The following is a 27,282-nucleotide window of genomic DNA, read 5'->3' on the forward strand; positions in this document are numbered from 1 at the left end:
AATATCCTGACCAGTGACAGTTTTACATCTGGAAAGCAACTATCTCCTGCCCTCACCAGAGCCTCGGACCAAACAATGCAAAGAACAGCTGAAATTCAGAGGTAGTCCTGAACCAGCCTGACATCAAACACTCAAGTCTTACATATTGATGGATAAACAGCAAGGTCTGGGAAAGATGCCTTTTCACTCAATTCGCTTGAGGGACATTGGTGTAACTGGTTGGGCACAGCTTTTATTGCCTGTCCCTACTTCTTCCCTTGAGAAGGTGGAGATAAGCTTTCTGCTTGAAGAGCTGACATCTATGTGCTGTCGATAGAAACACAATAGGGATGAGGATTGAATTACAGGAGATGACCAAGTGACAGTGAAGGGAAGGCGATATGGTCCCAAGTGAGGATAGTGAGCGGCTTGGAGGGAGATTTACAGATGGTAGTACTCCTATATATCGGTTACTCTTGTCCTTCTAGATGGAAGTGGTCACGAAGTTGGAAAATGTTGTCTAAGGCGTCTTGGTCAAATTATTAAAAACCAAAAGAACTGCGGATGCTGTAAATCAGGAACAAAAACAAAGTTGCTGAAAAAGCTCAGCAGGTTTGGCAGCATCTGTGGACGAGAAAACAGAGTTAACATTTCGGGTCCGGTGACCCTTCCTCAGAATTGATGGTGGCTGGGAAAACGTCAGTTTATATACAGAAAATAGGGAGGTGGGTGGGGTAGGGAGTAAACGATAGGATAGAGCCCAAAGAGAAAGGAAGACAGTTGGACAGACAAAGGAGTTGCTAACGATCAGGCTGGGAGGGTGAGTAGTTGTTAATGGGGACTGTTAGTGACTAACAACAGGGGGTGTGTAATGGCAGGCTATGTGGTGACAAGGCCCGGTGTGTGGGGTAGGGGTCTGGGACATGGGAGAGTTTAGGCCCTAAAATTATTGAACACAATATTGAGTCCGGAGAGCTGTAGGGTCCCCAAGTGGAAAATGAGATGTTGTCCCTCCAGCTTGTGTTGGGCTTCACTGGAACACTGTAGCACGCCGGAGACAGAGATGTTGGCCAGGGAGCAAGGTGGTACATTGAAGTGGCAGGCAACATGTAGTTCAGGGTCTTTTTTTGCGAGCAGACCGTAGATGTTCTGTAATGCAGTTGCCAAGTCTACGCTTCGTTTCCCCAATGTAGAGGAGACCACATTGTGAGCAGCGAATGCAGTAGACTAGATTCTTGGAAGTGCAGGTGAAGTGTTGCTTCACCTGAAAGGTATGTTTGGGCCCTTGGCTACTGGGGAGGGAGGAAGTAAATGCGCAGGTGTTGCACTTTCGCCAGTTGCAGGGGAAGCTGCCATAGGGCTGTGGGGAGGTGTTGGGGGTGAAGGAAGTGTGGACCAGGGTGTCCCAGAGGGAACGGTCCCTGCGGAAGGTGGACAAGAGGGTGGGGGGGGGGTGGAATATGTGTCTGGTGGTGGCACCTCTTTGGGCTCTATCCTATCGTTTATTCCCTACTCCACCCACTTCCCTATTTTCTGCATATAAACTGTCGTTTTCCCAGCCACCATCAGTTCTGAGGAAGGGTCACCGGACCCGAAACGTTAACTCTGTTTTCTCGTCCACAGATGCTGCCAGAACTGCTGAGTTTTTCCAGCAACTTTGTTTTTGTGTTGGTCAAATTATTAATTATATTGACAACAACTTGATAATGTTTATTAATAGAATGTGTACTGTGGTGCAATAGCATCAGACAACAATTCATCAACAGGATTGACCATCAACAATACTATTCTATGAAAGCTTGAAGTCAATCTTCAAGATTTTTTTTCTGGGAATGGCCTTAATTATTTAAATAAAACCCAGGAATGCCATACAGTTGAACAGTCAGAAAGAGCTGCAGCATAGAAAATGGCCGTTCAGCCCTTCAAGTCAAAGCCAGTCAAAAGCCAGTTGAATTTCATTTTGCCCCGGTTTCAGGTTGTATCCCGTGGCATTGTAAATACACATGTGGCATCACAAAAGTAAATCGAGCGTCAAATTCCTTAATCCCTGTGTGACTGACATCAATTTCAAAGCTGATGGTGCATTGCATTTTTTTTCGAATGACTACTGCAAACAGGTATTATCAGGAGTTCAACTGGGTCTCTGGGGATCTTTACACTGCTTCAACCAGATTTCATTTAAAGGTACAATGCAGGTTTCTCAGCCTCATTTCTGCCTCGGGACACTTGACTCATTCATGCATGTATCATGTTGCTCCCTGTCATTATTCACCCTTTCAGTGTCCTTTCATATATTGGGAGGTATCTTGCTCACGCAGCAGTTTAATCGAAGCCAGCATCTGTGTTACAGGCCACATAACTGCTTCTCTCAATAATGGAATATTCACTTATCTTTCAGATAGAACGTATTTACTATCCTTTTCTTGCTGTCTTTGGAGTTTTTGGTAAGACATAATTTGGTTTGTTAATGATATAAACCTGCAAAGACTGGGCTTCTGTTTGTGGCGACAACTTTCATCACAATATTGCGTTATACAGATATCTTTAATGCCTTGTGCCTGATTACTGTTTTTGTTTCCAAAAAATGATCCACATTTCCTCCTCTGAAGAGCAGACAATATGGCTTTCACGAAACGCTGTCAATGTTGCTTTGTGTTCTGAATGCAGCTTCTATCTGAAGACCAGGAGAATTTAACGTAACATTTAATAGAGAGCTGAGGGGTCAGAGTGCTGTGTATATTTAAGACTGGGATAGGTAGCCACTTGATCAATTTAGCGAATTAAGGGTTTTAGGGAAAGAGCAGGAAAATGGACGTGAAAAGTCAGATCAGCCATGATTGTATTGAACGATGGACCAAGATTGAGGGCCCGAATGGCCTACTCCTGTTCCTATTTCTTACAGATTTATGGACTTATGGATTTCAGTGGACGATGGGATATTGCGAGATTATGTTGCAGTGATGATTGTTGTTTCTGCTGGAATTGTGCACTTGCCCAAAAAAGGCCCAGGAATCTGACACAGGAAATGCAGCCAGTCAGACTCTCTGTCATTCGGTAAGATCATGGCTGCTTTTGGGTGAAAACGCCGCTTTGTAGCTCGTCCTCGTAACTCTTGATGTCCCGAAAGACGATATGTTTAATTCATCTAGAAATGTGCCCATCAACAGACGGTAACAATCCAGAATCGTCACAGCATCAAGGAAGGCGGTTCGGGCCGTTACGTCCGTACTAGGGTTTCCTAACGAACATCACATTGATTCCATTTTCACGCCTTCTTCCGGGAACCATACACACTACTCCTTTTCCCAAATAACCATCCACTACCCTTTTGAATGCCTCAAAAAAAACTTGCATCCATAGATAATGCAGCCTAACCTCAAACACTCAGTGCAATTGGGTCACAAACGTTCCAAAGTTTCCAATAGTTTGACTGCAGAAGCCTTCTTCACACGTCAATCCTAAATAGCTTGAACCTTATGCTTAGGCTCTGCCTCCCTGCTCCAGATTCCTCGGGAAAGGTGAACTAACCCCTCGCTGTTAAGACTGTCAAAAGCACTGCAGGATCTTGCATATTTCAGTGAAGTAATATGCAATGCTTTGAAACAGCCGCAAATATATGCGCAATTTACTCAGACTGTCATCATGGGACAGCCAGCCAAAGTGCATGCTCACCCCATCTCTGTTCCATGTCATAATGGACCCCAGTATTTCTCATCATCAACATTAAACTTGCTCCGGAACACGTTCAGCCTATCAAATTTTAAGACCACACTTTTCATAATCAGACATTGCACCTATCATTGTCCACTTGCTTCGCCCATCTCTAGTGATTTACAGTCCCTCATTCGCCTTCTTATCACTTGCAGATTCGCTGAGCTTTGTACCGTCAGCAATATTGACTACACCAGTATTTCTTCATCTGAGGCGTGGATATATATCTTGTTAATTACTTAGGCACCAGCACTGGACTTAGTAACACTCCACTAAACACACTTGCAAACTTGAGAAATCCTTGTTTGTACCTCCTCTGTGTTATATGTCCAAGAGCACAAACTACGATTCATGTATAGTAACGTCTAGAACTGACGAGATAGGCCACCTTAATTTACGAGCACATGTGGGATGAGGTATCACTGACTGGGACAGCATTTTCTGCCCTAATTTCCCCTTGAGAAGATTGTGGTGAGCTGCCTTCTTGGCCTGTTGCAATGCACGTGCTGTGGGTAGACCCAAACTGCCCATCGGTAGGGGATTCCAGGACTTCGATTCGGTGACACAGAGAAAATCGCCAAATATTATCCACGTCAAGATGGTCAGTGGCTTGGAGGGGAACTTGCAGTTGGTTGTGTTCCTATGTATCTGAACCACTTGTTTTTCTAGATGGAATTGGTCGTGGCATTGGGAGGTGCTGTCTATGATTAATTGGTAACTTTCTGCACTGCTGTTACTGATAGTTGGTGATAGAGTGAGTGATTGTTTGTGTTTCAGTGATGGTGACTGCATAAAATGGCAAGGGACAATCGTTCGATTCTCTCCAATTGTGGATGGTTATTACTTCAACCTGCCTTTATTTTGCTGCGATAAATGCCGCATATTTAATTACTAACTGCTGTTCATTGTTGCTAAATGAAATTCAGTTTCTTATTGATTGTATTTAATAGACTGGTGAATAAATGTATTCAGTTTCCAACTTATCTTGTCCTGACTCCTGTCCAGTTCCTACACAATAATGTTAGCCTATCAATCCTGAACACCCTTATAAGCTTGCCCTTTATCTGAGTCTGCTAAATTTGCTCAAAGCCTGTTCCTTTTTTCACTTTTTGTTTATAATCCAAGGGTTCCTCGAAGGTGACCTTAACATTTTCACATTCCTCATTTGCACCTTCACTAATTTGCTCATTTTAATGTCATTACTTTAATATCAAAATCTACATTGAGCCCTGAATATACTTGGTGTTAAAATCCAAATCCCTTCATTGTGAGAACTGTAGTTTCTCATTTAAAAAAGACTTGCAAATGATATGCAACGCACTTACGTTCATTTATTTAATGTAGTTCCTCGCAACATAATATTACTGATTTTAATTCTAGGCTTTTTTGCTATCCAAAATAACTTTAAGATCAACATAATGGCATTGCTCGATACACCAACAAAGTTAACAATTTCACTCCTGATATTATCGAAATGCTGCTTTGGCTCCAGATTTAATCAATAACTAATATCTGTCTCTCTTCTCCAGTCAACATTATCGCTATTGTTATCCTGTGCAGAGGCAAGTGTAGTCTCTCCAAATGTATCACTCGGTATCTATTGGGAATGGCTGTGACTGATCTACTGGTCGTCATCTCTGAACCAATGTTAAAGTGGATTGGTCAAATTTATTTCCTGGATTCATTCCTCTCCTTTACTCCCATATGCTGTCTCATTGGTGTCATGATTTCTGCATCCACGGAGATTTCTGTCTGGTTTACAGTTGCATTCACTTTTGATAGGTTTGTGGCCATCTGTTGCGAGAAGTTAAAAGAAAAACTTTGCACGGAGAAAAGAGCAGCTGTGGTACTGGGGACAATAAGTGTATTCGGATGTTTTGGCAGTGTCCCTTGGTATTTCAGGTTTGAACCCGAGTATGTACGTAATAATATCCCTTAGTATTGTGTCACCAAAAAAAGTTTCTAAACTGCACCTGCATGGACAGCATTCATCCTCTTCTATGTCATTTTGACGTCATTTTACCCATTCTTTCTAATTTTGTTTCTCAATATCCTAACTGTCAGATGAATATTAGCATCCAGTCGAATCCGCAGGAGAGTCCGGCGTTCCAGCAAAAGAAAGAATCACAAGGTCCCAGAGATAGAGAATCGAAGGAAATCCATCATTCTGCTCTTCAGTGTATCTGGTAGTTTTTTATTGTTATGGGTCACTCAAGTCATAATTCGCATCTATCAACGAATTACTAAGCAATATTCTTATTCAAACACGGATCCGCTTTCTTTCACAGAAGCTGCTGCCAATATGCTGCAACTTCTCAGTTCATGCACAAATACCTGTATTTATGTCCTGACACAGGCAAAATTCAGAGAAGAGCTGAAAAGTGCAGTTAAATATCCACGTGATTTTATTGTCAAGTTAATTAGGTCATAGAACGAAGTAAACATTTTTCAGGCAAAGCCCTACCCATACACTTCCCAATTTCTATACATTACATGTCACACTGTCGCCTTCCTTCCAATGCCTAAAAGGGAATACATTTTCGATTAACAGCAGGAACCAGTAATACTTTTACATTAGACCTGATATTTTATGCAAAACTGATTCATAGGAAAGCGGTTTATTGATAAATGTGAGCAATTGAGCCAAGAGGCACTCTGCATACTTCAGAGGAAAAGCCTCTCAAAGGTAAACTGGACTTCAAGTTCATGTCCATCCTCCAATATTGAAAAATAGACAAACCTCAAAACACAGTCGCTGTTGTGCTTCTGTCTCCGATTCGAGTTGTCACACAAAATGGAAAAAGAGACTTTCAGAAAAAAAAAGTGGAGTAAATTCATACAACTAAAGATCACACACACACACACACACACACACACACACACACACACACACACACACACACACACAGTGATGACCTAATGGTATTACCACTGGACTGTTAATCCAGAGATAATATGCTGTGTCCCGGGTTCAAATCCCGCCATGGCAGATGGTGGAATATGAATTCAATAAAATATCTGGAATTAAGAAGCTAATGATGACCATGAATTCATTGTCGATTGTTGGAAAACTCCATCTGGTTCATAAGTGCCTTGGAGGGAAGGAAACTGCCATCCTTACCTGGTCTGGCCTACATGTGACTCCAGAACCACAGCAATATGATTGCCTCTTTACTGCACACTGGGCAGTTAGGGATGGGCAGTAAATGCTGGCTGGCCAGCGACGCCCTCATCACGTGAATGAATTTTAAAAAAAATACCCTGCCTGACAATATATTGAAGAACGTTGTGTGTGTGAGTGCACGTGCGTGTGTGTCTCAATAAGTGTGTGTCTAAATATGTGTGTGCGTGTGTGTTGTTGTGTCTCTCAGTGCGTCTGTATATGAATCTGTATCTGTCTACATATGTGCGTTTCTGTCTCTGTGCGTATGTGTGTGTGATTGTGCCTCTGCTTTTCACTGTCTGTGTGTATGTGTGTATCGTTGTTTCTGTGTGCATATTCTGGCTAACTACCTCTGCCTGCAGTTTGTCTTGGAGGGCATTGTGAATGCGTGTGTTTGTGTTTACCTGTATATATGAGCGTCTATGTGTATTTGTGTCTATACCTCTGTATGTTTGCATATGTGAAAGACCAACTCTGCCCACAGTGGGACTGACTTTAAATGGAAGAATTAAAATGTGATGAATCAAATGTTCAGTGTCTCTCTCTCTTTATCTCTCTCCCTCTCTCTGCCCTATGGTTTTAAAAGTGATGCAGTACCTCCCCTACTGGCCTCTGCACGCCTCCTTTTTTTTGGAAAAAGACATCAAAGCTAGTGAATCTCTCAGGGAAAAGGATGAATCCCCCATCATATCGACTGCCCAGACCTCCAGGGGGATGAATCATAAGGGCATCCTCTATCTCCAAATCAGTCACAATCACGAAATTGCAGACTGCTGTCACTATCTCATTCATCAAAGTCCTTGGAGTGCCTTTTAATCGATGGTGGTGCCCTGGTAGGGAAGGAGTTACTCTGTGAGTAGCGTAGACCTTCCAAGACATCAGCATTCCCATAAATTCAGCCATTCATTCATTTCTCCATCATTGACATTCATTGCCTTCAGCTACACCTGTTTCCAAAACATCAGAATCCACTCTTTATTCCCTGTTACAATCTCCCTAGCTGCGTCCTGTTCTGGTCTCCCTGTTATAGAAAGAAAATTATTAAGTTGGAGAGGGTTCAGAAAGGATTTACCAATATGTTGCTGGAACTGGGGGTTTGAAATATAAGAAAAGATTTTATATACTGGGACATTCTCACTGGAGAGTAGGACGTTGAGGGGTGACCTTACACAAGTTTATAAAATCAGGAAGGGTCTACATAAGGTGAATTAGAGGTGTCTTTCGCCCAGGATGGAAATACTTTTGATGTGAGAGGAAAACGATTTCAAAAAGACGCGAGGGGCAACGTTTCTTCCACATAAAGTGGCTCGCATGTGGAATGAACTTCCAGAGAAAGTGATGGATGCACATGTAGTTGCAACATATAAAAGATGCTTCGATACGTCATTGAATAAGAAATGTCTGGAGGGACATGGGCCAAGCGCAAGCAGGTGGGACTACTGTAGTTTGGGATTGTGGCATGGACTGTTTGGACCAAACGTTTTCTTTCAATGCCGTATGACTCTATGATTCCAAGTCTCCAAGCATCTACCTGTTTGACCAGCATCTTATGCAGTTTTTCTGTTCACTGCAAACCCCCAGTGCAGCCACAGCTGAGCTTAGGGAATTGAAGTGACAGTTTTAAATGAAAGAGAGAAGTTGGATTCAAGGCAGAGAATTATGGATCGCAGTAAAATATTTTCTGTCAGTTTGGTGGGTGGGTGAGACTGATCCTTCCTTCAATTTGCTATCTTGGGTTCCACACATTGGGCTTCAGAATCCATGAGGGTCGGAGAGGGAATGCTGACAGAAAAATGCAGGGAATGAGGGAAGACAGTAAAGAGGAGAGAGAGGGGGAGGCAGAGAATTAGCGACATCAATGGGAAAATGTAAAAGGAAGCTATTCTGGGCCCAGGGGCCTCCCAGAATTCAGTACAAACAATTGATTAGGTTTGAAATTTTCTGACTGGGTGGACAACGGCGATCAGTTCACGCACAACAAGATCCCATAAAGATTAATGCATGCCCTGAAGGGGAATGGAATTGGGTTCAATAAGAATTTGGTGTAAGAGAGCTGTGTCGGAATTACACAGTGAATAATTTAGCTTGTGTAGGACATGCATTCAGATCCGAGTGACTGTGGGTCATTTGTTTGTGAATTATTATTTGAACTGACGCAAGGTGAAGACATTTAGACTACAGCTACAGGACTATGTCTGTGTATATGTGTGTGTGTGCGTGTGTGTGTCTGTGTGTGTGTGTGTGTGTGTGTGTGTGTGTGTGTGTGTGTGCGCGCGTGCGCAGGCACGTGTTTGTATACCTATGCATGTGTGCATACTTGTGAATGTGTGTTTTTCATTGTGTGTATGTGTTGTGTGTGTGTGCTTGTGTGCTGTGTATGAAATTTTGTGTGGTATGTGTCCTTGTGTGTGAGAGAGTGTGTGTGCGTGTATCTGTGCATTTATGTGTGTGTGGGTTTATGTATGTGTGTGTGTGTGCATATTTGTGTATGTGTGTCTGTGTGTGTGAATGTATCTGTGTTTATGCCCATGACTATAGGTCTGTGCCGCAATACGACTGTGTATGCCTGTGCCTGTGGCTGATTATTAACCACAGCATACAGTGTGCTCAAAAGTACATTGTGCCCCTGTCTTCAGTATCTCTCTCAGGAGAGTGCAGGGAGAATGAGGAACGCTCTACCATTACTTCTTGTCTCCCTGGTTCTACTGCAGCCTGTCATTGCATTTTGGTTTTCAATTGGAGGTGAGTACTTTATGTTTTCTCTTCTTTTTAAACTTTGAGAGAAACACGAGGATGCCTATTTTTTACCTCTTAAATCTGTGCTGCCATTCATTTGTGCCTTTGTGGAGATGATTCTTAACATGGATCAACACACGTTGCTCCTCTAACCGCTAAAACCCTTTCCAAATGGGAAGCTATCAATCTCAATTTGTGGACTACAAAATGTTTGGTCGACCTCTACGGTGACTGTAGTCACCCATCTTCAACTATTCCCTAACAAAGGCTCTATTCCTAATCGCCTCCCACTTTTGTTCTGCATACGGCTCCTGTCTTGGACTTTGAGTGAAATATGTGTTTTTCTTTCAAATCCATCCATGTCCTCACAACTGCCTGCCTCTGTAATCTCTGTCAGCTCTGCAAAACTCTTTGGGAAATCTGCCCTACTCCCAGTTTGGCCCAGCAGCTTCTTGTCAGATCTCACAGGATCCAGAACTGGCTGCTGTGCCTCAGCTGCCTGGAGTAGAGGCTGGGGAATTGTCTTCAAAACCCTCTCGTGTTCTCTTTCCCCCAATGTGCAGTCCCTCCAACAAATCGATACAGCAGCATTTCTAGCCTCGTCCCAAATATCTGTTTTGTTCTGGTTTGAGTTCATATGCTTGTCATGTTCCACGTCAGGATTTCTCTGCCACGCGTGCAATTTAAGCTGCATACTTCTCGTAGAACACAGTGACAGCTGGTTTCACTGTCTCTCGTTCAGACAGCATTTAGGAGTGTGCAGTGATGGCCTCTATATCACAGTTAGACTGCACGGACAGCACTGCATGCAGTAATGATCTCCATATCCAACAGATAGTTCACACTTCGAGCACAGAGTTGAGAAATGGTCTTTACATCCCACAACTGGAACACACCTGGAGCACTGTATGTTGCAATGCTGTCTAGATCCTATAGTTAGACCACGCTTGGAGCACAGTGTGCAGTAATGATCTCTTGATCCTGTCATTAGATCACACCTGGAGCACTGTGAATGGTGGTGGTCTGCATGTTCCACATTTAGACCACAGCTAGAGCACTGTGTACAGTGATATTCCTTATATCCCACAAATATACCATATTCAATGCACTGTATGAAGAGTGGGTCTCTATTTCACACAGTGAGAACACAATTGAGTCCTTTGCACAGTGATGGTCTCTATATTCCACAGGTAGACCACATTGTAAGCACTATGTTCAATGCTGGTAACTGTTTCCCATAGTTTTACCAAACTTAGAGTACTGTTTGCAATGATGTTCCCTATAACCCACACTTAGACCACACCAAAAGCATTGTGTACACTCACGGTCTCTATACAACAATTAGACTACACCGAGACAACTTTCTTTTTTGATACTCTCTATTCTCACAGTTTGACTATACTTGGAGCATGTGAACAATGCCGTTTTTTATATCCCACTATTAGACCACACCTAGCGAACTGTGTACAGTGGTGGTCTTTATATCCCACAGTGGGACAACATTTCTTGCGCTGTGCATAGTGATAGTCTCTATAATACACAATTACAAGCAGTGTGCAGTGATGGTCTCTAATCCAATAGTCAGACCACACATTGAGCACTGTGTGCAATGCTGGTTTCTGTAATCCACAGTTAGAACACACTTGGAGCACTGTGTACATGATGGTCTCTATATCCCACAGTAAGACCACGCATGCATCTCTGTCTACAATGATGGTTCGAGATCCTACAGAAAGACCACATTTGGACAACTGCGTAGAGCAATTATCTCTATATTCCACAGTTCAACCACAGGCAGAGCACAGTTTGGAATGGTCTCCATACCTCTCATCTAGGCGACACTAGCGGCATTCTTCATTGTTCTGTTCTCCATATTCTCCCATTAGTAGGAAGCAATCGCCTTGTAGCATTATCTCTAGATTGTTAATCCAGAGATCACTTGATGTTCTGGTAATCTGTGTTGAAGTCCTACCAAGATATATGGTCAAAATTGAGCTTGATACACATCTGTAATCAAGAATGACCATGAAGCCATTGCTGATTGTCAGAAAACCAAATCCACCTCGTTCACTCATGTACTTTTGGGATCGAAACTGTAATCCTTACCCGAACTGGCCTGCCTGTGACACCCAGATCTCCTGCAATATGGTTGAATCTTAAATGCTGTCCTGTCAATTCGGGACGGGGAACTAATGCTGGCGTGGCCAGCGATGCCAATATGCCGTGAACGGATACATGATCACTGTATAAAGTGATGGTCTCAATATCTCACAATTAGACTACATTTGGAGCATTGTGTGCAGTGAAGGTCTCTATATATCAAAGTTAGACCACACATAGAGTACTGCGTACAATGATGGTCTCTATATCCCACAGTTAGATCACATTTGGAGCATCATGCGCAGTTTTGAATCCCATCTCCCTCAGATAGAAAATGCTCAGAACACTCTATACAGTTGTGGTATCCGTGTACCTCATTTAGACCATACTTGGAACATCTGGTCTCCATACCACTCGGTTAGATCACCCCAGGTGCACAGTGCACAGGTCTGGTCTCTGGACCCTTTGGTTTGATCAGACAAGGAAAACATCTCTCGTTTCTGTATGATTTGATTGGCTTAACCCTGAAGGAGAGTCACCACATTGGTTCTCTCCAGACTACTGTTGGAACACACTTTGTAAACTGTACAAGTCTCGACATCACAATGTCCGTTCTACAAAGCGAGTCTTTTTTGCTCGAGATTCCAGTTGGTAACTTCAATCTTTCTCTCTGCCTCGCAGGTATCAGCTTAGGATGTTGGAATACTGGAGGGACCTGCAGAACTGGGAAATGTAAAGAGAAGGAGAAGCAGATGTCTGGGACATGCTTCTTTTGGTTCAAGTGTTGCAAGTTAAAATGATTTCCATATGTGCAGTACCAATGTGAGAGCTATTCGAGTCTGCGACTGATGCTGTTGATCATTTCTGTATTTGAGGCCCTGTTCCAGTGTGAAGTCCCAATGGCCCTCTTACACACAGCTTTCGGAAGAAAATGAAAATAAAGATCTCTGCAATCATCACTGTCTCTGGCTGTGTCTCATTTCTCATTGGGCTTGGGGTGTACTCACACTGATAGGGTGGGTCGGAGGTGAGAAGATGGAAGGAAACAGTTGACATCTTGTGTCACAGATTTCAGCTACAATAACAGAATCGTACCTCACAGAAAACGCTCCAAGCAGCGCCCCATTAAAGTGTCAGGGTATGTCCAGACTCAAGTGGAATCTGAAATGAAAACCTCCCGCGCATTCCCACTGGTCGCCAGCCATCAGTACTAACCCTCCACCAGTGCAGCACTGGCCATCAGATAGTGCAAACCTCCCTTAGCACCGACCTCCCACAGAGCAACAGTCACTCAGCGCTAACCATCCGACCACGTGGAACTCCTTCAAGCTGACCGTCCAAGAGTGCCCATTGCCCCAACGCTGAGGCTCCCACAATGTGGCACGCCCTCAGACTGGCCCCCTGACAGTGTGGAGCTCCCTTTAGCGCTGGCCCTCCTTGAAATGGAGATCTCTCAGCGCTGACTCCCTGATAGTGAGGTGCTCACACTGATCATCCGGCAGTGCAGAGCTCCCTCTGCACTGACCATCCGACAGTGTACCAGTTCCTCAGCACTAACTATCTAACAGTGGGGCGCTCCCTCAGTATTGAACCACTGACAGTGAAATTTTCCTTCATTCCCGTCGTAATGTCCATCTTAATGTCCTGCTGTGTGTGAAGAAGATACAGACCTCATGCAATGGTCAATTCTGCGATTTTATTCTGAACACTCTCCATCATTTGACAAGCTAAAGTTACGGGAGTCAATGGGCATATCCTCTGACACAACGGGCATGCCCTCTCCCTAAGCTCTTACACAGTTTGGTTCTGGGTCATGTCCACCACAGCCCAAACCCGGGGCTTCCTCATTTTAGCCAGTGCCTGGGCAAATGCAGCAGCCATACGTGCAGATAAAGAGTCTGGTTCTCCTCATCTCCCCTGGCTCACAGTCATCCATTCGACACCTCCCACTGAACCTGTGGATTCAGAATGCTGCCCAAAACTCAAAGAGTGAGATGTCGTCGGCCCATTGATGCTCCACGGGGATTCATGAGAAAATGTTCTTCTGTACCTTTCCACTTTGTGTTTTTATTAAGCTTCCTCCATCAATTAATCTGCATTATTGACGTCAACATCTCCGTATCCATTGGCTAAAATATACCTGGCACAGCTCTGTTATGCAAATGCCTTAATTAGGCCACACTGGAAGCACCGTGTACAGTCCCTTCTCCGTATTCCTCGGTTAGACCATAGTAGAGGCTAGCCAGAAGTGCCAAGAGAAGGATCCATTTCAGACTCCTCCATAGTTCTCCAGCATCTCAGATTGCAGTCTGCAATCAGTTCAATTAACTCCACATTGATGTCCAGCATAGTGTCCCTACTACGGGACCAGTGGGCCTGGATTCAAATTTAGAACATAGAACAATACAACATTCGGCCCATGATGCTGTTGCAAACATGACATCATATTAAAATAATCCCTTCTGCCTGCCTTTGGTCCAATATCCCTCTATTCTTTGCACACGAGTGCTTGGAGGCAGAGAATGTAGGTGAGATCCTAAATAAGTACTTTGCATCAGCATTCACACGGGAAAAGGATATAGAGAATAGTCAGATTTGTGTGGAACATGCTAATATGCCGCTGCTTTTGAAATCAACCAAGAAATAGTGTTGGGTCTATAGAAAAGCATTACGGTAGAGAGGTCCCCAGGGCCCGATGGTATCTACACCAGGTTTTTGGGGGACACAAGTGAGGAGATTGCTGGGACATTGATCAAGATCTCCCAGTGGCTACTGGAGAGGTCCCAGACACTGGCGAATAAGTAATACTGTTCGTCTGTTCAAGAAGGGAAATAAGTATAAGCCAAGACTCTATCCACCAATGAATCTCACATCAGTTGTTGGGAAGAAATTGGAGAAAACTCTTAGGGATAAGATTTAAGCGTACTTGGAAAAGCATGGTCTAATTATGTACAGTCAGCATGGTTTTGAGGAGGGCAGGTCTTACAAACTTCTTTGAAATTTTCAAGAAAGTGACAAAGGTGATCGATGAGTGTAGAGCAGTGGATGTAAGTAACGTTTTCGACAAGGGTCATCCACGGCGACTTGAAGGCATAAATTCAGAATTGGCTTGACAATAGGCGGCAGAGGGTAGTGGTGGAAGTATTATTTTCAGTTTGAAAGCCCGGGACTTGTGGTGTTCTGCAGGGACCCGTACTGCGACCTTTGCTGTTTGCGTTGGAAATGATTTGGAGTGAAATGTAGATGCGTGGCTTAGTGCATTTGCAGACAACACAAAGATCATTGGAGATGTGGATCACGAAGAAGGTCGTCAAAGGCTGCAGTGTGATATGGATCATTTGCAGATATGGATGTAGAAATGGCAGATAGATTTCAATCGTGTAAATGTGAGGTGCTGCACTTTGGGAGATCAAATGCTAAGAAAAAATATACAGGTCATTGTCGGACACTGAAGAGCATTGAAGAGCCGAAGGATCTTGAGATTCAAGTCCATAGCTCCCTGAAAGTGGCCGCATAAGTAGATAGGGTGATCAAGAAGGCGTCTGGCATTCTTACCTTTATTGGCTGGGGAATTGAGTACAAGAGTTAGGATGACATGTTGCAGCTTTATGAGATTTTGATTAGGACACACTTAGAGTACTGCGTTCAATTCTGTTCACCATATTACAGTAAAAATGTGGAGAACTGTTTCCATGCTGTAAGATTCTACTACTGCAGACCCAGAAAAATGTTTTTGACTCTTAATTGCATCCTGAAATGGATATTACAAGCCACTTATAGCAGGGCCAAATAGGGACAGGTAGAAAATGTTGTCCTTTGCAACAATAACCGGGAAGAGTTGTTCGTATAATGCTTTTTGAGGTCATTCCTTATAATAACGTGTTCTCGTATCAGCCAGAGAGAAGGTTATTTTAGACTTGTTATTATGTAATGAGACAATGTCAAGAAATGACCAGGGAATAAAGACACCTCTTAGTAGACGTCACCACGTCACTATTGAATTTTACATCCAGTTTGAAAGGTGAGAGGAGTGAGTGGAAGGCGAGTACGTAAAACTTGAATAAGGACAACGAAGTGGGCATGAAATCTGAGCTCACTGAAGTGTGAAGGGAAGTTAGGTGAGGAGGTTGATGAAAGGTGAAGCTTGGCAGGCATTTAAGGAAGAATTTCAGAATAATGAAAATAAAAATCCTATAGTTATAAAATGGGACACAATTGTAGAATATAAACAATACAAAGAAAAACTCTGAGGGAAGAACCAACGTCCGTGGTTACTTGAAAAATTCTGAGTGCAGCAAGGACATGTGATACTATCCCCAGCAAGTTGTCAGAAAAGTTACTCACCATCATGACATGGAAGTATATCGCCTCACCGCCACTTTGTCAAAATTGGCTATCCCTAGCCCAACAAGACTGCAGTTGTCCCTTCACCTAGTCGATTGCAACATTTCAGGAAGGCATCTCACAATCACCTTCTCAAGAGCAACTAAGGGCGCATAATAAATGCCAGCCCAGCCAGGGATTCCATAAGTGAATTGTTTTAGAACATAAAACGTAGAACATAGAACATTACAGCGCAGTACAGGCCCTTCGGCCCTCGATGTTGCGCCAACCTGTGAAACCAATCTGAAGCTCATCTAACCTAAACTATTCCATTATCATCCATATGTTTATCCAATGACCATTTAAATGCCCTTAAAGTGGACGAGTCTACTATTTTTGCAGGCAGGGCATTCCACGCCCTTACTACTCTCTGAGTAAAGAACCTACCTCTGACATCTGTCCTATATCTATCACTCCTCAATTTAAAGCTATGTCCCCTCGTGCTAGCCATCACCATCCGACGAAAAAGGCTCCCACTGTCCACCCTATCTAATCCTCTGATCATCTTGTATGTCTCTATCAAGTCACCTCTTAACCTTCTTCTCTCTAACGAAAACAGCCTCAAGACCCCTCCACGCTGTCCACAATTCCACCAACCTTCGTGTCATCTGCAAACTTACTAACCCACCCTTCCACTGTTCCAAGTCATTTATAAAGATCACAAAGAGCAGAGGTCCCAGAACAGATCCCTGTGGAACACCACTCGTCACCGAGCTCCAGGCTGATTACTTTCCATCTACTACCTCCTTCTGTCTTCTATTGGCCAGCCAGTGTTGATTCCAGACAGCCAAATTTCCTTGAATTCCATGCGTCCTTACTTTCTGAATGAGCCTACCATGTGGAACCTTATCGAATGCCTTGCTAAAATCCATATCCACCAAATTAACTATTCTGCCTTCATCGATGCGTTTTTTCACATCATAAAATAATTCAATAAGGCTTGTGAGGCAAGACCTGGCCTTCACAATCTGACTGCTTCTAATCAAATTGTGCCTTTCCAAATAATCATAAATACTATCTCTCGGAATCCTCTCCAATAATTTGCCCACCACAGAAGTAAGACTGACTGGTCTGTAATTTCCAGGATTATCCCTATTCCCTTTCTTGAACAAGGGAATGACATTTGCCACTCCAATCTTCTGGCACTATTCCAGTGGGCAGTGAGGAAGCAAGGATCATTGCCAAAGGGCAGCAATCTCTTTGCTCGCTTCCCGTAGCAACGTTGTGTATGTCCCGTCTGGCCCAGGGGACTTATCTATTCTCAAGTTTTTAAAAATTTCTAGCACATCCTCCTTCCTAATGTCAACCTGTTCGGACATATCTGTCTATTTCATGCTCTCCTCACAAACGTCAAGGTCCCTCTCACTGGTGAATACTGAAGCAAAATTTTCATTAAGGACCTCACCTACCTCCTCTGACTCCATGCACAAGTTCTCTCCTCCATCCCTGATTGGCCCTACCCTCACTCTGGCCATCCTCTTGTTCCTCAAAACCTTGGGGTTTTCCTTGATCATACCCGCCAAGATTTTCTCATACCCTCTTCAAGCTCCCCTTAGTCCATTCTTCAGTTCCTTCTTGGCTACCTTGTACACCTCTAGAACCCTGTCTGGTCCTTGCTTCCTCAGCCTTAAGTAAGCTTCCTTCTTCCTGTTGACTAGGTGTTCCACATGGCTTGTCATCCAAGTATTCTTCACTTTACTATCCTTTCCTTGCCTCAGTGAGACAAGCCTATCCAGTACTTGTAGCAACTGCTCCCTAAACAACCTTCACATTTCTGTCCTGTATTTCCCTGAGAACATCTGATCTCAATTGGTGTTCCGTAGTTCTAACCTAAGAGTGTTGTAATTCCCCTCCCCCAATTAAATACTTGCCCATACCGTCTGCTCCTATCCTTCTCCAAGACTATAGTAAAATTCAAGGAGTTATGATCACTCTCACCGAAATGCTCACCCATCGAGTGTTTGGACACCTGGCCTGGTTCGTTGCCAAGCACCAAATGTAATATAGCCTCCCCTCTAGTCGGTCTATCTACATTCTTGAGGGGATTGCCGCTGTAAATGCTCAGAGGATGTTCCCTTCAAGGGAGAGTCGAAGGAGCAACCTCAGAACAAAGGGGCAGAAATTTAAGATTCAAATATGGAAAAACTTCCTCTCTCAGAAGGTTGTGAGCCTTTGGAACTCCCTACCACAGAGAGATGTGGGTTTGGGTGGCAGGAGAATCCTTATGTATATTCAAGTCTGAGCGAGATAGATTCTAGGTCAATCAACAATCTAGAGACTTTCGAGAAGGGAAAGAAAGTGGACGTGAGATATGTCAGATCAGCCATGACCCTTTTAAATGGCCTACTCATGTTCCTATTTCTCATAGTCTTGAGGTCTCCTCATCCTCTCATGTTATCTCTCCATTTTTTCTCCCACCCTTTCTGTTTCTTCCCACCTTCGCCAGCAGCCCATATCGTTTTATACAGTAGTTCTGTCTTTTAGCCGTTGTTGCATTGTTAAATATTGCTGCCTGAAGTGGAATTGCCCCATCACCACCAGTCTCCAGCGAATCTAAAACACGTCAGCACAGTTGCATCGAATGCACTGTCCCTGAATATGACCCAGTAGCTCACTGTCTTTCTGTGGGGCGATGCACATACTCGCAACTGCAGAGTTACCAGCTGCCATCAATTTAAATCATTAAACACAGTGATCGAAAACGCCCTCGACCTCATCTCTCACATATCCCGCACCTTATCCCTCACATCCCCTCCACGCAATAACAACAAAAACAGAATCCCCCTCGTCCTCACGTACCACCCCACCAACCTCAGGATTCAACGCATCATCCTCTGCCACTTCTGCCACCTGCAATCTGACCCCAATACCATGGACATTTTTCCCTCCCCACCCTTATCTGTCTTCCGGAGGGACCACTCTCTCCGTGACTCCCTTGTCCGCTCCATACTCCCCACTAGCCCTACCATCCCTGGCAATTTTCCCTGCAACCGCAGGAAGTGCTACACCTGCCCCTACACCTCCCCCCTCACTCCCATCCCAGGCCCCAAGACCATCTTCCACATTAAATAGATGTTCACCTGCACATCTGCTAACGTGGTATATTGTATCCGCTGTTCCCGATGTGGCCTCCTGTACATCAGGGAAACCAAGCGGAGGCTTGGAGACCGCTTTGTGGAGCACCTACACTTTGTTCGCGACAAACGACTGCACCTCCCAGTTGCGAACCAAATCAACTGCCCCTCCCACTCCTTGGACGACATGTCCATCCTGGGCCCCCTCCAGTGCCACAACGATGCCACCCGAAGGTTGCAGGAACAACACCTCATATTTCACTTGGGAACCCTGCAGCCCAATGGTATCAATGTGGACTTCACAAGCTTCAAAATCTCCCCACCCCCGACCTCATCCCAAAACCAGCCCAGCTCGTCCCAGACTCCTTTAACCGTCTGTCTTTTCACCCACCTATCCGCTCCTCCCACCTCAACACCCACGCCCACCTCCTACCTACCAGCCTCATCCCTGCCTCCTTGACATGTCTGTCTTCCCTTGACTGACCAACCCCCGTCCTAACTCCCCACCTACATTCACCTTTACTGCCTCCAGCCCGCCCTCCTTGACCTGCCCGTCTCCTCTCCACCTATTTGCTCCTTTATCCACTTCCGTCCATCTCCCCCCTCTCTCTATTTATGTCAGAATCCCCTTCCCCTCCCCCATTTCTGAAGAAGGGCCCAGACCCGAAACATCAACTTTCCTGCTCCTCTGATGTTGCTTGGCCTTAGGTTTTAGGGTAAAAGTTCGGCACAACATCGTGGGCCAAAGGGCCTGTACTGTGCTGTACTGTTCTATGTTCAACTGCAAACTGCAGGATGTTGACAGTCGGGATTCAATGATGGTAATGCCATTCGTGTCATTTAGCAATGGCTAAATTCTTTCTTGTTGGAGATAGTCATTGTCTGGCATTTTTCTTTTAGCGGCCAGGGCAGTTTCCTCCTCTTTAATCTTGTCAGTTGGCGGTGTGAATTTTGCTTTTTTAGAAGATGTTTGCGCATTACCTGGGTTGAGCAACGATTTAAACATCTCAGCCTCAAGTTCAGAAAATCCTTAGCTGCTTGTTGATATTGCTGAGCATTACTGGATACTTTCACTAGATCAGGCCCCTTGTTAGTAATATCTGTCAAACCATGCATTTGGTTCTTCAGTTTGTTATCGATGGCCTTGGTACTGTCTGTCTCCCGGGGTTCATAGCTAAGTATATTGGAGAGCCAGCTGCCCAGAGCATCACCACCACTACGGAAGCTGGAGTATGCATTCTTGGCTTTTGTAGATTTTCAGACTGGATGTCCAGTTGCTTGTTGAGGTTGTTGTAACGCTGGTTGAGTTTATTGACCTCAGTGGCCTGTCGCTCGACATCAGGGCAGTGCACTTGAAAGTTGTCGGTCAGCACATTGCAGGTTCTCTTCACTTTGTTCAAGTCGTTAGGGGTAAGTTTTAAAGGTGATGTGCGAAACAAGTTTTTACACAGAGGGTGGTGGGTGCCTGGAACTCACTTCCAGGGGAGGTAGTGGAAGCAGTTACTATAGCGACTTTTAAAGAGTGTCTTGACAAATAAATGAATAGGCTGGGAATAGAGGGATACGATCCCTGGATGGGTCGGGGGTTTTCGTTACGACGGGCAGCATGTCCGTGAAGGCTTGGAAGGCCGAAGCGCCTGTTCCTGTACTGTAATTTTCTTTGTTCTTTGTTCTTTCATTTGCATGATGTGAATGTAATCAGCCAGTTTTTAGACCAAACCTAGATATTGTCTAGATCTTGTTGTATTTGAATGTGGACTGCGTCAGTATTTGAGGAGTCCAGATGCTGTTGAACATTGTGCAATCATTGGCAAAAATTTCGCTTCTAATCTCATGATGGATATAATGTTAATAATGAAGCAGTTGAAGATGTTTGGGCCTAGGACAACCACTCTGAGGAACTCCTACAGAGATGTTCCTGTAAATGGCATGTTGACCTTCACAGTGAGTGGATTCGACTACAGAAGCAGGGATGTCTTGCTGCATTTGTACAGTGCTTTGGTGAGATCACATCTGATGTACAGTACAGTTGTACTGTAATTCGTCCAATTTTGATTTCCGTATCTGAGGAGATATTTTCTGACAATGGATTGGGTGTACAAAAGGTTTACCAAACATATTCCAGGGATGGCAGAACTGATGCATAAATACGAACTCGTCATATTCAGTCGAATTTAGAATTTAGAATTTAGGGGGCAGGGGAACTTCGTAGAAACTGATAGAACTCTAACTCTCCCCACTTGCCAGGTTTGTGTTGTTCTTTGAAAAATTATTATTGTATCTTGCCCTTTAACCCTCCAGAGGAAATTTAAATGAGAAAGCTGGATATGTAATTGAAGGGGATGAATTGAGAGGCATAGAGAGATAAGGCTGGAGAATGTGCCTAGATGAGTAGCACGTACAGATACGATGGGTTGAATGACCTCCTTCTGTACTGTCAACTTTACAGATTCTCTGATTCTGTTAAAATCTGGATAAGGGAATAATAGCAGTCCCTATTGTAAGCACTGCCGTTTGCTGCAAAAACCAATCTAATTCAATCTTGTCATTTCGCAAAGGAATTCTGCTGTCCTAACCCAGTCTGGCACCTACGTGACTCTAGACCCACAAAGATACGGTCACTCTCTGAACAGTTACGACCAGGTACTAAATGATGCACCTAATCAGCGACGCCCACAGGCCATGAAGGATTTTTTTTTAAATTCTGAAATTTTCACTTCAGTTGCAGCAGGCTATTTCAGACTGTGCTTTTATCTTGTCAAATATTTACCTGGTTCCGAGACAGATTTACTACTGACTGCCATTCTGTTTGTATGCTTGGAACGATGTTGTCAAAATGTTCACAAATGAATCACAGCGCTGCCCATTTGGAAACTATGAGCAGGAATAGGATATTCGGTCCTTCTAGCCTGCTACGGAAATCAATGTAATCCTTTGCTGATCATCCAACATAGACCCCTGCTCCTGTTTTTTTTTCCCCAATACCCTTTGATCCATTTAACTCGAAGAACCATATCTAACTCCTTCTTAAAAAAAGGAAAATTCAAAGTTTGGTCTTGACCGCGTTCAGTAGCAGATAATTCCACAGGCACCCTACTCTCTGGGTGAGGAATTTTCTCCTACCTCAGTCCAAAATGGCCTATCCTGTATCGCTTAGACTACGAGCTCCTTAATTTTGTATTCCTCTGGTCATCGGGAACATCTTGCCTGCATTTACCCTGTCCAGTCTTGTTAGAATTTTATAGATTCAGGCCGTTCATCCCTTTGAGCCTGTTCCACCATTCATCGAGATCATGGCTGATCTGTGGCCAAATTTTCTGACAATGCCCGATGCCTCGCTGCTTCGTCCAAATCCCAGTGAATATGATCCAAAGCGAACACGGCTCTCTTGTGAAATCAGTGCTACCATCCCAGGAATCAATCTGGTAAACCTTGGATGCTCTTTCTCCTTTTACATTCTTCCTCGGGTAAGGAGCGCAAAACCATGCATAATATTCCTGGAAGAATGTGTTATATTATTTATTATGTTATCGTATATTATATCGTGTGAGGCTCAGGAAACTCATCTCAAACTCATTCACTGAGTGGCATGGTGGCTCAATGGTTAGCACTATTGTCTCACAGCACCAGGAACCCGAGGCTTGATTCCATGATTGTGCAAATGTCTATGTGGTGTTTTCACATTCCCCTCATGTCTGAGAGAGTTTCCTCTACATGCTTCACTTTCCTCCCACAGTCCAAAGATATTTAGGTTAAGTGGATTGGCCGTAGGAAAGCCAGGGATAGTGTGGGAGGTGTAGTCTGGTTTGATGTTATTCAGATGACTGGAGTGGATTCTATGGGCCTGTTTCCATACTGCAGTAATTGCTGATATTGTATCATTTACTTTTATACACACTGTCTTTTGCTGTTCATATCTTGAAGACTGCAACCAAGCCACCTCTTAATCTTCTAAATTCGAGACCAAACATGCCTCTCTACATGTGCAACCTGACACATAGCACTATGATTACCCCTGATTTGATCCAGCTCCACATATGCGCCCAAACCCACAACACTATGGTTATGACTGACCTTCTGTATCTATTCATGTGACCTCACCCACTGCATTGTTGTTATCACTGCCCTGTGATGTCTTTACATATAATTCCAGATCTACAGCACTGTGATTGCCACTGGTATGCTCTGTCTCGACATGTATCTCCTGGCCAACTGTATTGTGGTTATTATTGACCTGCACTGCCTCTACATATTTCTCCAGCCCCACAACACTGTGGTTACCACTGACCTGTTCTCTTTCTAATGTGAATCCAGATCCATAGCACTGTGGTTATGGCTGATTCGCTCTTTATCTGCATGTGACTCCACAGCCACAGCACGGTGGGTTGCCACCAATCTGCTATTTCTTACCACGTGATGACAGACCCACAGCACTGTTTTTACCACCGAACTGGTCTGGGACTACTTGTGACTTCAGACTCACTATACTGTTGTTACTATTAACAAGCGTGTCAGTACATGTGTCTCCATGCTAACAGCATTGTAGTTCATATTGACTTGCTCTTTCCTACACGTGACTCCAGAGCTGCAGCACTGTGCTTACCACTGACTTGCTCTGTTCCTTCATGTCACTCCTGACTCACTGCACTATTCCTGATGTTGACTTGCTGTGTTCCTACACGTGACACCAGACCCACTGCACTGTCATTGTCACTGAACTGTGAATGGAATGTTGGGCTTTATTTCAAATGGAATTGAGTTTCTTCCTTCACCATCCTTGCAGAAAGCATATTCTATATTTCTAACACGTTTTGTGTGAAGACGAAAGTCGTCAGATGACTTGTAAATCAATTACTTTTCACATGAAACTAATGTTCTCTGGTCCTAGACATGCATACCATGGCGAAGAGATTCACATACGCTGTTCCGTCTATGTCTCAAAAATTCACATTCCTCAATCAGATCACCCCTCAAAATCCTCTGTTGTAACGAAGGCGTATGGTGTGTTGGCTTTCATTAGCAGGGGAATTAAGTTAAAGAGCCGCGATGTTACGCTGCAGCTCTTTCAAACTCTGGTTTGACCAACTTGGAATATTGTGTTCAGTTCTAGTCACCTCATTATAGGAAAGATGTGGAAGCTTTAGAGAGGGTGCAGAGAAGATTTACCAGGATGCTGCCTGGTCTGGAGGGCAGGTCTTATGAGGAAAGGTTGAGGGAGCTAGGGATTTTTTTCATTGGAGTGAATAAGAACGAGAAGTGACTTGATAGAGGTGTACAAGATGATGATAGGCATAGATGGATTGGATAGTCACAGATTTTTACCCAGGGCAGAAATGACAATTACCAGGGGGCATAATTATAAAGTGATTGGTGGAATATATAAGGGAGATGTCAGAGGTCTGTTCTTTACTCAGAGAGTCGTGGGCGTGTGGAATGCGCTGTCGGCAGTGGTAGTGAAGTCAGATACTCTAGAGACTTTTAAGAGACTCTTGGATAGGCACATAAAGAATAGTAAGATGTAGGGTATGCAGGGTAGTTCGATCTTAGCAGGATACTAGTTCTGCACAACATGGTGGGCTGAAGGGCTTTTACTGTGCTGTACTGTTCTATGTTCTATGTTCTATGTAAGGAGAAACCCTCAACCTCTCCAGTCACTCGTTATAACCTCGACTTTTCATCCCATGCAACATTCTAGTTTTAATCTCCTCTATATTCTCTCCAGTGCAATCACCCCCTTCCAATAGTGTGGCGGCCAGAACTGAAATTAGCATTCCATCTGCCGCTAAACCACTGTTTCACAAAGTTGTAAGAAGACTTCCTTACTCACAAATTTTAATGACTAGTGACGGTAAGCATCCTGTATGCCTTCTTCACCACTCTGTCTACGCATGCTGACACCGGCAGGGATCTATTAACTTACACACCAAGATCCTCTTTGTTCATCAGTATTCCCTTGGGTCCCACTATATATTGTTCATATTCCTCCCTTTTTAGACCTACCAAAATTCCTCACATTGCTCTTTTCTTGGACGAAATTCCATCAGCCATTGCTCTGAACAATTTAACGATAATCAATATCAGATTGTAGACTGAAACCAGCTTCCTCATTATCAAGAACCCCACCAAATTCCGAATAATCAACCAGCTTACCAATTATCCTTTTTACATTCTCATACAAATTGTGAACGTACAGTGCATACTATAAATAGGAGTTCATACTTAAAATCAAGAAGGTGTCTATTTAAAACAGAGAGGAGGGGGAAAAATGCTTCCTCTCAGAAGGTTGTTAGTTTTTGGAATTCCCTTCTTCAAAAGTGGATGCGAACATATCAAAATATTGTTTTAAGGCAAAGGTAGGTAGGTACTTGATGATCGAAGGAATGAAAGATGATCAAGGGATATGTAGGAATGCAGAGTTGAGTGTAAATTTGGAACAGCCATAATCTTATTGAAAAAACGAAGCAGCTGCAGACGCTGAAAACCAGAAACAAGACCAGAAATTCGTGCAAAAAGTCAGCAGGTCTGGCAGCATCTGTGGAGAGATATCAGAGTAAGCTTTTCGGGTTAAGTGACCCTTCCTCAGGACTGGAGAAGGGAACAGCAGTGCTGAGGAAGGGTCACTTGTCCCGAGAATATTACTTTGATTTCTCTCCATTGATGCTGCCAGACATTTTGAACTTTTCCAGCAATATCTGTTGTTCACTATCAAATTGATTTGAGGGCTAGTACACTTGAAGGGCTGAGTGGCCTACACTTCTTATTTTGTGTATTCGGGTGACTTGACAGAGGACGCCTGGTGGCGTTTCCTACTGATAGGTAGTGTCTGTAAGTTGGAAAATATTTATGTGTGTTCTGCACATTCAATAGTTAATTCACCTTCTGATGCAAGCCAAGCTTCATAGATACTTTCTTCCGCGTTTGAACAATGCGGCTAGAATCGATGAGACTAGTGGCCGGCCAGAAAACAGAGTAATTATTGTCTTATGGTGCGTCCCAGTGCGGCTTTCAATTTCCTTTACAGACTTTCAGCTCAGGGTGTAAGATACCAGAGATTTTCAGTATGATGACCAAACACCCCTCTGAGTACAATCGCACGCCCCGCATTCCCCAAAGTAAGATTGTAGAATGAACCAGCGACTTTAGATGCAGGCTGCAGGGTTTGTATGTGTTCGAGCACTGAATCACAGAGTCTAGGAGAGACCCTCCAGCCCATCGAGTGTACATCATGTAGTACTACTTGAAATCTATACCAACCCCACATTCCAAAATTGTACCCATCGCCTTAAACGGTAGGACACTTCGAACAGCTCATGTAAGGCGTTTCTAAATGTTGTGAGATTTCCCGCCTGAGCTACCCTCCCAGACGATGCATTCTAAACCCCCCATCACGCTCTAATTGAAAACGTTAATCCTGAACTTCCCTCCAAACTTGCTACTTTGCCATTTCAACTGCCGTGGTGGCTCAGTGGTTAGTATTGCTGCCTCACGGTGCCAGGGTCCCAGGTTCAATTCCACCCTCAGGCGACTGGTTGTGTGTTGTTTGCACATTCTCCCCGTGTCTGTATGGTTTTACTCTGGGTGTTCTGGTTTCCTCCCACAGTCCAAAAATGTGCAGGTTAGGTGGATTGGCCATGCTAAAATGCCCGTAGTGCTCAGGGCTGTGTAGATTAGGTGGGTTACAGGGGTATGGGTCTGACTGGGGCGGTCAGAGTTTCGGTGAGGCCTTGTTGGGCTGAAGGGCCTGTTTCCACACTGTAGGGATTCTATGATCTATGTGCCCCCTTGTTATAGATCCTGGGAATGAGCTGCTTGCTGCTCCCTCCACCATGCTGCTCATAAAGTTATGTACATTAATCAGGACTGCACTATCTCCTCCATTCCAAAGGAAACAATCTGAAAGTATCCAGCTTCTCTCATTAGCTAAATTGCTTCACGGAATATAGAACCATACAGAGATCATGAACAGGCCCTTCTGCCACCATGTCTGTGCCGACCATTACAACATTCTAACCTAATCCCATCTGCCTATACATGGTCCATATCCCTCAACTCTCTGCCTGTTCATGTCTCTGTCTAAATGCCCCTTAACTTTTTACAGGCGTATCTATTTTATCACTTCCCCTGGTAATGTGCTCC

General features: G+C 44.0%; 1 pseudogene; it reads right to left on the bottom strand.

The window, feature by feature from the left end:
- Nucleotides 1–19,996: 19,996 nt before the first annotated feature.
- The window catches only part of LOC109916364, a 33,790-nt pseudogene continuing 26,504 nt past the window's right edge, over nucleotides 19,997–27,282 (bottom strand).

Source organism: Rhincodon typus, chromosome 49 (genome assembly GCF_021869965.1).
Source record: "Rhincodon typus isolate 14 chromosome 49, sRhiTyp1.1, whole genome shotgun sequence".
Taxonomy (NCBI): Eukaryota; Metazoa; Chordata; class Chondrichthyes; order Orectolobiformes; family Rhincodontidae; genus Rhincodon; species Rhincodon typus.